At 36.2% G+C, this 12,272-nt stretch overlaps 1 protein-coding gene across 1 annotated transcript in view; it reads right to left on the reverse strand.

The window, feature by feature from the left end:
* LOC135689766 (uncharacterized) overlaps positions 1-10,250 on the reverse strand; it is a 64,274-nt gene extending 54,024 nt beyond the window's left edge. Inside the window, exons 1-2 of the mRNA XM_065207123.2 lie at positions 10,036-10,250; positions 1,675-1,730 (exon numbers count right to left, since the gene is read on the reverse strand). The gene's annotated coding sequence lies outside the window, so the exon portion shown is untranslated. The remainder of the gene's footprint in view (positions 1-1,674; positions 1,731-10,035) is intronic.
* Between the last annotated feature and the right edge of the window lie 2,022 nt (positions 10,251-12,272).

Genomic DNA, 12,272 nt, shown 5'->3' on the forward strand with positions numbered 1-12,272 from the left:
AAATCTCTAAAACTTTAAAAGCAGAGGAGACCACGGTCCCCCTATCCTCCGGCCACGACGCCCCTGAGCCTCTTTTTGATAGCTATACGTGAACCAGCCTCAGGGAGGGAGGGAAGAGAGAAAATTGGGACAGGAGAGGAGGGGGGAGGGTATTTTCTAGCAAACCATCTAAACAGTTATTAGAAAGCGTTCATAGCTTGATCTGTGTTGTTTATACCAGATCTTTTCTACCCTTAGCTTATAAAATACATTTGTTTGGGTGTGGTACATTATGAAATGGGTACCAAAGCTCTCTCTTGGAGTTATTACTTCTTTATTTATTACATCTAACAACCAGGGCAATCATTGCTTTCAGTGATCAAAGTTGTGCAGCTCTCCAAACAGAGGTTATTCCTGAACGCCAAAAAACAATGGCACTAGTGGGTGTGATGGCCTTATGCGTTGCCTTGTAACGAAAAATTGAGATTTGCGGAGATTGCAAACTGGAATGCATTATAATAGAAAAATAAAATGTAGCATTCTAGTCCAGATTCTAAGCAAAAACATTTTTCTCGTATTTGAGGAAAAATACAAACTGGCAACGTTTGGTTAATACAACAGTGTTTCACTGTTTGTGACCCTACTTGCTCGCAAACTGAGCACAGAAAAGAGAAATTGCAGTGTTCGAAACATTGGTATTTCTTTTACTGTAAGGCTAATTATAGGCAGGATTCGAAAAGATTGTACTGCAAAAGAAGCTATCTATGACATTCAAGTTTTTTGGGATTTTCGCTGGTCAAATTTTGAATAAGCAAATCCAAAGTATCTCTTACCAGAACAGAAACATTGCTATATAACTTGCTTAAACTACCTCCTAAAATAAAGTTCTGAGGCATCATACAAAATACATGATGACACTGTTTGAATACTAAGTTGCTGAATAGCTCAATTTCTGTACAGTTTGCCGAAAGTTTTCGCTTGATTCTTTATCGAGTAGTTAAAAGACACTTTCATTAAGAAATTAATTGCCTCTGGCAAGGTCATAAACGAAGAAGCAAGCCAACGACTTGGTAATAAATAGTGTAAGCAAACGACAACGACTTTTTGCAAGTTTAAGATAGCAACTGTCTAGATATTAAGACATTCTCAAATAAGAATGATTAAGATTCTACCAATAACCATGCCTAACTCATTGGGCAGCTAGACAGAGATCAAATTTAGTCTCTGACGCGTCATTAGCAAGCAGTTCCACGTGTCTCTGACAGCAGTTAAAGCAGTCGTAATTGATAGACAATATTACATTTGCTGTAAGAATAATAGAATGATTTCTGCTGTACATAGTTACACATTCTGCCAAAGTTGTTTAACCTGGGCGCCAAAGTAAGTGTCAATTACTGCCGTGGAAATTTGACAGTCGGTAGAAACACGAGGAGCTACAGCTGCTCCGATATCAGTAAATCCAACTAAATGACTTTAAAGGCCTCCTTTTTATAATGCATGTACAATACCGCTTTTCGCATTTTGCAATCAGAGGCAAACCCCACAGGTTTGCAGTCTGAATAGATCTCACAAGAAATCAATGACGATTTACTTAAGCAGAACAATACAGCAGAACAGCGATTTTATACAGCAGACATGATTCATTCTCAACGAAAGAAGATTTGGCATTCCATTCTTAACAAGAAATCTACTCACCAAATATTGTTTGTTGGCTTTCAGAATCCGTCAAAATCCGTTTCGATCAAAGTTTCCTACAAAACAACAAGCTCTTTTATGCATGTAGGGTAGAAAAGACAACAAACTCTTAAATAATCATTGAAATACAAGCTGATGATGAAGACAGACCGAAAACATCTGTCTGATTGGGTTCTATAGCTAAAGGTGAATTAAACCGTCGATTTGGGGTTGGTCAACAGAATATGACCACATTTTATGATTGCCTAAGCATAGAAACAAAGACGGCATCATTAACATCGCTTATGTCTTTGTCCTTTTTTAGCCAGATGTTGGTTAGTCAATGTGGCTCCGTCGCTATTAAGAGAGTGCAGACGTCAACATTTGCAGTATATGCAATCAAACTACTGTGGACATTTCTGCCAAAGACGATGGAAATGCTTACAGTAACGCTATGTGATATGGGTTGACTAGACCATAGCTTTATACCCTTACGAAGACCATTCACGTAAAATACAATTTCATCCTTTATCATGGCTATATAGAAATCTAAAATCGTAGAGCAACGGTATTCACGTAAAATACAATTTCATCTTATATCATGGCTATATAGAAATCTAAAATCATAGAGCAACGGTATTGGTTGAATTCCATGACATGCAAAAACCAAAGATTTAATGAATACAAAATCTGTGTCCTTTGGAAAGTGAAAAAACACAACCTCTAGTTGCTTGAGTTAAAATCATTCTTGAAGCAACAAATTTAATCAAAATTTCATGTAGTAATTTTACCGTGGTCTAAATATAGGCAGTAAGAAATACAACGTACATTTTTGAAGGGGTTACATTGTCACGAACCAATGTAAAAGGGAAAAAAGTAAGAAAGTAAACACAAGTAAAGATATCAAATTGATGATAGGGTAGTTTCAAGACTTTGAAATAGATCAAAAGAAGATACTTTCAGTACGAAATAAGATACATTGATGAGCAACGTAAATACTGAAATAAAGTACATTCTCGTATGAATGAGCACTGTCTAGCATCGGATACAAGAAAATCATATGTTTCAACTCAATGAAAAAAAGTATCACTGCATACAGCGGCATTTAGGAAAGGCATTGCAGACAGAAATAGCATATCTGGTTTTATAGATAGTAACTGAAAGGCATTTGGAGAACCGCAGTGATTAAGTTCTATATGCCTTATAATCCGTCGAAATAAAGAAGTGCCAGAAAAAATATTTTTTGTTATGCCTAATCAGAAACATGGTAGTTTGGGAGGGGGGGGGGTAGTAGGGCTAATTGCTGGATTAGGTGGTAAAAAGAAGGGCTTGGAAATAAGAAAAAACGAGCACAGAAATGGAACGATATTTGAAAATTCCTACTAAATATGAAGATATTTAAAAAAAGTATGTCATGGGGACATATTTTTCTAAAGACACGGGGAATGGATATTTTAACATTATACCCCTTTCCAGCAGTTGAGATACATCGACCTGAAATCATATTTTCCATTGCATAGCGAAGCAACTCGCCTCAGGAGTGTAGAGTTTGGGGCTCGGGGGGGGGGGGGGGGGGGGTTAAGCCTTCTTGTTAATGCTACAAAGAGCCAAATTGCTACTTTGGCTGTTGGTTACGGAAAAATCGGAGAGGACACTTCCGTCTTGTCCATCCCGTTTTAATTCAAATCCATAGCCACAGCCTCGATTGGCTGCTTAACAATCTTTTCTTTCCAGGAAGGGAAAGGTAGGCGTAGTTTTGCACATATATTGTAATTTCCCAATATCTATGAACTATAGGTAGTTAAAACATGTGTGTTATTATCGGTGTTTTCAAAGTATGTATTCAATACGCAAACTTACTGAGTTAAACAGTCGAATCATCCAATTTTAAGTCAGAATAGCAAAATATACACGTACCATATTATAAGCGAAAGTGAACTAAACAATCACACCCAAAATATTTTGAACGATTAAGATTCTCCAGAGGAAGGAATGCGTTTGGTAAGAAGGAGAAAGGGATTTTTGTAAGAGAAACTGTCGTACTAAAATGAATCAATATTCTCTGTGAGCTGGGGGATACTGCTCGCCCACGTACAGGAAAAACTCTTTTGGATCAGCGAATCTACTCTGCATGCAATGCGCTACAAAAGCAGTGCGTTAAAAATCCAAAGATGTCTTTTAAAGTTTGATAAATTCTATTATTTTTTCATATAGCTATACATTCAAATTTGACCGTGATCTGAAAATGAGTTAAAGAAGTCCTTTAAATATTAATCTTCATAAGAAATTGCTTCAATAGAATTGCATCTTTCTTGAATTGAGTTATTATTAAAATAGCCTTTTATAACTTGATACTGGTATTAACGATAGAGAAATTTAGGTAGAAAATTTCATATAGGTAGGAGACACATGCCAGTCATTTAGGTACGCTTCAGGGCAATTTGCATCATTAAATGTAATTTATAACCCTTATAATTATGGAATTTGCATCGGAAACATCCCAATTAAACCAGTATAACTGAAACAGGGAGGATCTTTAATCATAAAGCGTTGATTGGGAAACGTTCTTCGCAGATTTGGAATTTCTAAAAGCAATTTAACAGCACCTGTTAAGTAAAGCTATGATACTGTTTTAACGTGTTATCTGTCCAAAAGACGTCACCTAGGTATCAAATAGAGAGAATTGATGAGACAAGTTTAAATTGCACAGATGATGGGATTGTATTACAGTCCAGTTTACTTGGAGATCCAACGACAGTTGCTCTAGAGAGAAAGATCGTTTGCCGTTTCGTAATAGATTGATTTTTCACCGCTACTTTTCTATACCCAGCAAAGTGCGCAATGCGAGTGGAGCGACAGATATTTATAAAATAATTCGCTGTAGCCTTGGGTAAGGCCCATGCAAATAACTCTAGCACTTAAAGGAAAAAACACTTTTTATCGAAAAAAGGAAGAATTTGCTGGAAATATCCCCTTTTCAAATTTTAACCAAGCTCTTGTCAAAATCTTGGGGGAAGGCGCTCTTTCCAGTCGGAAAATTTTGGCCCAGCCACCGATCATACAAAACATTTTTAAGCGCGACAAATCGTACAAACTTGTTTAGTGTCAAAATATGCTTACAGCCTAGAACTTTCAAGAAATAATTGCTGTGATTGCAACTTGAGTCATAGTTTATATGCGCTTGCTGACTGTCTGTCTATGTGTATTAATCACCAATCACAACAGACTGAATTTGAAAATAATAGTAAAAATAATAGTGAAAGATAGACTTATATTTCTAATAGCAATAGTTCATTTCAAAATCCTATTCCTTAGTAAATTATCCAAAATAACGACATGCCACCCGACCCCTTCTTCTCAGAAGGAACGATTTTTGACTTTGTCTAAATTCGATGATAAAATGTTGGGGGAGGGGTGATACATAGACCAAGTATCCCCCCCCCTTCCCAAAGCCCAGTGGCTGACCGGAAACCCATATCAACAGCAGGCATCTCCGAACGATATAAAAGTAATTTTTTCCGCATTGTCTTTCCTGCAGCTTAAAATTATTTCTATATATAAGTTTAACTATATATAAGAATAATTTTTAAAAATCACAAGTCTCAAAGCTAACAAAATCATAAACACAAAATAAGAACAAGCTGGTGCTGAGATATCATAAAATGTAAGGTTGTCAGGTCATTGTTAGTAATATTATAATTCCAACAAAGGGAGTATTTATTTTGCTAATAAATAAGCAATGCTTCATTATAAACATCGAATATTTTACTGCAGCTCAATATCAAATTGTGCCTCAATTTTTCTCGTACACTCTGATAATTTATTAAAAAAATTAAAAAAATCTCGCCTCAAAAGTTATGAATAAACAACAACAAACAGCTGGATCTCAATTCTCTTGCTTATGCATAAAAGAAAAGCTTGTATAAAACTTAGAAATGTTTGTTTCTGAAATACAATATTTTTGCGTATTTATCATAGGACATTGATAAGAAATGAAAGTTAGAAGATGCAAAAAAGACAGCGAAATTTCCCAAAAGTGGATACTGCCGATGGACATAACAGTGGATTCCTGTTGGACATGTAGCTACTGTCCAAATCAGAAATACCTATGTTGGCATAGGGCATATTACTCTATGAAAATCTCGTGCGAATTTACACTGTAATAGAAGGGACAAAGGGGTCAAAATGACCTTTATATGAAAGTGCTCGTGATATCAGCCTTTCAAGGAATTCTATATCATAAATGATACCCTGTTTATCGTGCATTTTTCAGCCAATATTAATTTATTTTTCATGACGTCATTGAACGCACGAATCCTTTTAGCAAAAACTTGGTGTCATTTCTCAAATTCCCTTTTCTTGAATTCTGATTTATGTAGGGAGGTGTCCTGTCCATTAAATGATTTTTCACTGTATTCTCAAACTAAATGATATTTCAAAGCTGTGAAAGTTAAGTTGCAAAAAAGTGCTCACTTACCATCACTGCTGTTCGAGGCCTAACAGTAAACAATCATGATAATCCAGCAACAATTCGCCTTTAAATCTCAAAACCTTGCTTGGAAACAGACGAAAGGCAAAAATAGGCTGGCAAAGATACAAACGTGCATAAAGTAACTGTTTCTCATTATTACGCATTTTGAAAATGATCACCACAGTCGTGGGAAATTTTATTGCAGCCCTGATCAGGCGGAAGTGTTTAGAGGGGAAAATGTCTATTTGATTCTTACAAGAGAATGCAAATTACCCAATAAATGAGTGGAGAACGTCTGCAGAATCGATCAAACATACAATTTCAATAAAATAACCAGCCAATGTTTGATTTGCGCCTTCGCATTTAGCAAAAAAATCGCTGACTGTGTCAACAAATAGGCGTCATTGTAAAGTTACTTTTCAGAATGCATATTTACTTGTCAAAGAACTATCTTAAATAGTGGGTGCAGCTATTGGCAGCAGCGGTTTTAGGAACTGCAGAGCCCAGGACAAAAAATGTCTGAGGGGCCCTTGTTCTTTAAAATTTCTATCGTTTTTCTTATGCCGGGGCCCCTTTTGGTTACCATAAGCGCGGGGCCTGGGGCTATGCCCCCCTGGACCCCCTTAAAGCAGCCACCAGCTGTTGGTAAAAATTAGGCTGTAGTAACTTTTGTTTCTGGAAATATTAAATATTTCTAGCTAGCTGCCCTATTTAAATGCTGACAGAGCTTCTAATTTTCAGGTAATAATGTAAGCAATCATTGAAACAGGGAAAAAGCAACAGTGGCTCTCAAATGTAGAAATTGGCGCTTCATTTCGAAGCTTCCAACTCAGCCTACATGCTTCAAACAACTACAAATTTCCTTATTTCTAACCTTAAGTCAAAATAGTCTTTATTTTGAGTATGTGCTGCATTTTATTGATAAATAATATCAAGATAAAAAATATATAAAATATATTCAACAATTCATTGTTTTTCTGGTCTCTGGCTTCAATGATTCAGAATTTCTCAAACTTATAAAGCCGATTACAAAATCTTTAAGCTGTTATAAAGTTTTCAGATAGTTAGAGACAAGCCTTTATAAATTCACCGTCGGGAGGGGGGATCGATTTCAAACAAGGCTTGACGATCTTATGCTATCCTTATTAATAAAAAATATTCGATTGCGCCAGTTTTTGACAATCTTCCAATACATAATTTCATCTGAATTGGAATATTGATCTAATTTTTATTTATCATCATTTACAAATATTACAATTTATTATTATCAATATAATATTTGTTTTCCGTTCGGAAAATCAATGCATCTTGGTGTTCGAGTTCCGTGTTAAATTTCTTTGTACCATGATTGTAAATATGATATTGTCAAATAGGAGATTTCACAACCAGACTGATAACAATTTTAATGGCTTGAGCTAGTTCGCCTAAACATATATTTGTGCTTATATTATAGTACTGTTTTAATACTAGTTTGGTCCCACGAATGCGTCTAAAAAGTATATCTTTATCACAGTAATTAAGATCATAGCTGATAATAAGGTTTTGAAAAATTGTGGGTGGGAAGCAAGCTTTTTCACATTTCAATAGCGTAACCAATATACTCAGAATATGTGCAACTGTTACTAAGATGGGCGTGCAGCATTACTGAACAAATCAACCTTGGTCTTTTGCGTTGTAAGTCCGCTAAGTCAATGGACAAAATATGGTTTGAAACCCGTGTATTTAGAGCATAACACCCTTGAATAAGTATTTTAGGCGCAAAAAGAAAGTGTATTTATGGAAGAATATGGGAAAATATCTCTCGAGGAATCTCTGCTTTCACTTGGCCACACAGTATCTCAACAATTCTTATACACAAATGAGCACAAATGAACAGTGGTGTAGTGCTATCAAAATAACAAGGGGCTCTTGCACGAAATGTTGCGAAAAACAATAGCAGAAGTAGAAATTTGCCAATTTTCGGCATCAACAAGGGAGGCTCAGCCCCCTGAACCCCCAGGTACTACATCCCTGCAAATGAACTGTGAAAGATTAAATAAAGATTCAAAGGAGAGAGAAAAACACTCCTGTGTAGGACAATTTGACTGCAGCAACAACAACAATGCAAACAGAAAGACGAAACCCTAGAAACGAACAAACGTAGCCCATTAAAATTAGGGTTGCCAGATGCTGGGGATTGTTGGCAGCCAAATTTTTACGCTTGACGACCAAATTCGGCCAGCGCAACAAATTATACAAAAAACTACATTCTGGCTAATTCTTTGGAGTATTAGCGTAATCAAATTGGCTTTTTTGTTACAAATGCTTCCACTTGCTTTCAGTTTTCCGCTATCTTTTACTTTCATTCTTGCTCGGTTATTTGGAATTTTGAGACTTTTTTAATAAAATGTTGAATATTGTCTGTACTAAAGTTGCCGTTTTCTTTGTATTTTTGTGGCTTTCAACATGCGGCCAAAATTCGGCCAACTTTTGCTCTTTCGGCCACATCAATTTTCGACGACCCAACAGCTTTGAAAAAGAAGGCCAGAATGGAAAAAATTGGCCGTCAGAACGGCTAAATGGCAACACTGATTCAAAACTCCTTGCTTTGTTTCAATTGTTAACATTAATGTTAGCAGGGCCCGCACCACCGGGGGGAGGGGGGTTGGTGGATGGCCATGCCCCCCACTTTTTTGCGAAGCAAGTAGTTTTAAAGCTGTAGTATTAGGGATAAGAGGGTTTGGCCCCCTACTTTTTTAGCCTTGCCACCAACTTTCAAATTCGAGGCGCGGGCCCTGGTTAAAGTCAATGTTTATTAATTCAAAAGTCTTATAAAACGAAATTCTCCCATTTTGAACGAACAAATTTTCCTTATGAGTAGAATCATTGATAATTCGAAAAGCTTGCAATTCTTAAGATTTTTCTAACTACGCTGGGATTGTAACGAAAAGGCACGAACTTGACTTTATTCCTTGAATGGTTTGGAATCTACAGGTATTTTTATCATAGGACTCATAGATCTAAACTGAGTACATTCAAACAAAATTGTTGATAAAAAATCCAGCAGAATACTTGCGCTGAAGGGGCCTGAAAATATGATTGTAGATTTGGAACAAGCAATGCCAGATCCACATATTTGTATGAGAGCAAATTTTGAACAAAATTGACATTGAGTAATTTGAGAAAATTGCTAGATTTTCTGAATTTGATTCGATCTGCCAGTAATATTTACAGCAGAAAACTTTGGTTCCCGCGGCAATTTTTGAGGTCCTGCCCGATAAAATGGGGGTGTGGCATCCCAATCTATTTACGACCTTTCGTAAGCTAATAGGTATTTTAGGGACTAAAAAACAATAGGAACGATATGCATAGTGCAAATGCACGTTGATGTGAAGCTATCATAATTCCATGTTGCATCTACAAGGAATTGACAAAATAATCTGGGAAATATAGGTTTTTTATTTCTACTTGTGGATCGGGACAAAAACTAGAGTTGGGCATGAGCCTCCCGTGAAGTAATAAATTCTGATAATTCCTATTTTCCCTAGCAATAATTTCTTATCATAAATGGCTTGCAAATCTTTTAGGTAGAAATTCTTTACAGCATTTTTTGTACCTTTGAATCATCTCAAAAGCGATCATTCTAGTTTAAAACTTTATTAAACAATTTGAATGGAAAAATATGCTACACAAAGTGAGCCTAGAAACCCCCAATTTGTTATTAACCCAATTCGACTTCTACGCGCAGAATATATACCCACAGTTGATTAATCGTTGCATCAAACTGAGCGTAATAAGACCTTTAAAATAATTTTAGCATTTTAATGGTCGTCTATGAACATACATTGCATGCAGTTGACAATATTATAAACCCAAAGCGAAGCTAGAAACAAATTTTTCGCAAAGATAAGATTGTTTATATTGTTACATACCTTCTTTTCTAAAACACAAGATCTCAGAAATCCCCCACTATTGTTTCGAACAATCCTCAAAGTCCTTTGGCTAAAGACACCCTCATGAACTTATGATATCTTGATAGTGCTAAATATTCGATATTGTTTTCCTAATATACTAAAATAAATTCTCACACGCGGCTCATGGTGCGTTTCTAGCTGCTAACCGCAGTATTGTGTGAAAAACGATTATATAGTCTATGGGATAACTAGCTTGCTTTTTAAGTAATTCGCAACCACAACATCCTTTCGGTGTAGACGCTTTAAGGAGTCGAACGCCGTATGACTTAAGTGAAGCCGAGAGGATTCATGCTCTCGAGAAGGTACTTCCCAGACATTATACAAGCACCTCTTTAAAAAGCATCTGTGTGAGCTCAAGGCCAGGTGATGCATGAAAGATAAATGTTCTGCAACTAATCCGTTTCTTTATTTTATGCTCTTCATTGAATTGGATGCAAAATTGTGAGACAACCGTGGTCAGATGAAAACATCGCGTTGATATGTGATCAAATCATTCAGGTTTTGATCCCTTTTCCAGAAAATGATGGTTCCTTCCAATTGATTTGAGACCAATCTCTATTTCACAAAGAAACAATTACCAAATGCTGTACACTGAGATCCTAACAAATCCTAAAATCCTAACAAGAATAAAAAAAAGGCGAAACATCAGTGCATGTATTTTTTAACACTTCATGGATTCTTGGAATTTGATAAGGACTGATAATTTCTGAAGGAACAATAATGGAATGAAGGGAAACACCAAGGAACAGTGACTCTTTTCGATGACTTGCTCTGCATCCACTTTTATAGTATGCGTTATTTTTAATAGAAATTTGCTATTTGAGAGACTTTCAAACGAATAAACCCCCTATCTTGAATAAGCCCCCGATTTTTGAAATAAGCCCCCAATCTCGAATAAGCCCCCATGGGCTGAATTATTGCCTTGACAGCAATAGGTTTATCCCAGTATATCTGGATATCTGCAGCATACTGATTAGCTGAAATATACAAAACAATTCCACCCTGGTAAAATTTTTGGTTGCTGCTAAATAAGCCACCACCTTGGAAAAAGGAGTTGTGGAACAGTTGTTCTGTAACCACCAATGGAGTGACTGGTCAATATTACTTAACCGGCAAACGAGATTCTTTAACGACATTCCGTACATTCATTTCAATAAACGGAAAATTCTTGCAATTTCTGACTCGCTTCTGATAACATATTTCTGGTTTTCTTTGTATTGTAAGAGCATTACTCGTGTAAAAAGATAAGCCAAAGACAGGCTTTCATGTTAACAGGATAGCCATATTAAGCAAAAGGTGCAAACGATATTATTTTATCAGTTGGAATAAACGATGGAACAAACGATGTATTCTACAGGTGATGCGTCCGATATAATAAGCAGAATCTTTTGAGAAAGTTCTTCATGTGATTTTTCACGTGATTAGTTTTGCCTGATCGCCATCGTTCTAAACCAAACATATGCTAAACGTGATCAGATGCACAATTGCAAAAGTATAGCATAAGGTGGTATCATTCTCAAGCGAATAAGGGCAAATGCAAATAGTGACAAGCGTATTTTTCTGACAAAATGCTTCCTTGGATTCGTACTAAACGCTTCATTTTTCTGAAATTTGACTAACGAAAGCATTTCAGTCGTCCTTTGATACCGTAAATCCTCGAATACCGTAAAGCCCCCCTCGAATAAGCCCCATGGGGGCTTACTCAAGGGAAGCATAATTGCAAGATGATATCTTATTTCAAGAAAGCCCCCACAGGAAAATAGCTATTCACTTTATTTCATTGTGAAAATTATGTCGTTTTTGTTTGTTAAATCTGAGTTTCAAAAAATTTTAGCCCCATTACTGAATGCTTTACAGCTTTAAGAAGGTCCTAGCACTGTTTTTTTATGCTCGGAAACTTTTGTAGTATAACACATTTGATGCTCGATAAACCCTTTCAGTTAAAATAGAAATGACTTTCAATGCCAAAAAAATTCAAAAACAATGATCCGTTAATAAGGTATACACAAAAGCTATATTTTGTCACGGGATTAAATACAAAGCTTATCACGTCTTGCAATAGTCGGTAACAAGCATAACCTGGTAAGTCATGGATTGCAATAGGTGGCTGAAGCGTTGTAAGGAGGAGTCACGTCTTTCCTCTTAGTGTCAATTAGTGTCAACACTTGGAGAAAAAAATATGTCATCCAGCTACC

The sequence above is a fragment of the Rhopilema esculentum genome, chromosome 10, assembly GCF_057945365.1.
Source record: "Rhopilema esculentum isolate cy_ngs chromosome 10, ASM5794536v1, whole genome shotgun sequence".
Taxonomy (NCBI): Eukaryota; Metazoa; Cnidaria; class Scyphozoa; order Rhizostomeae; family Rhizostomatidae; genus Rhopilema; species Rhopilema esculentum.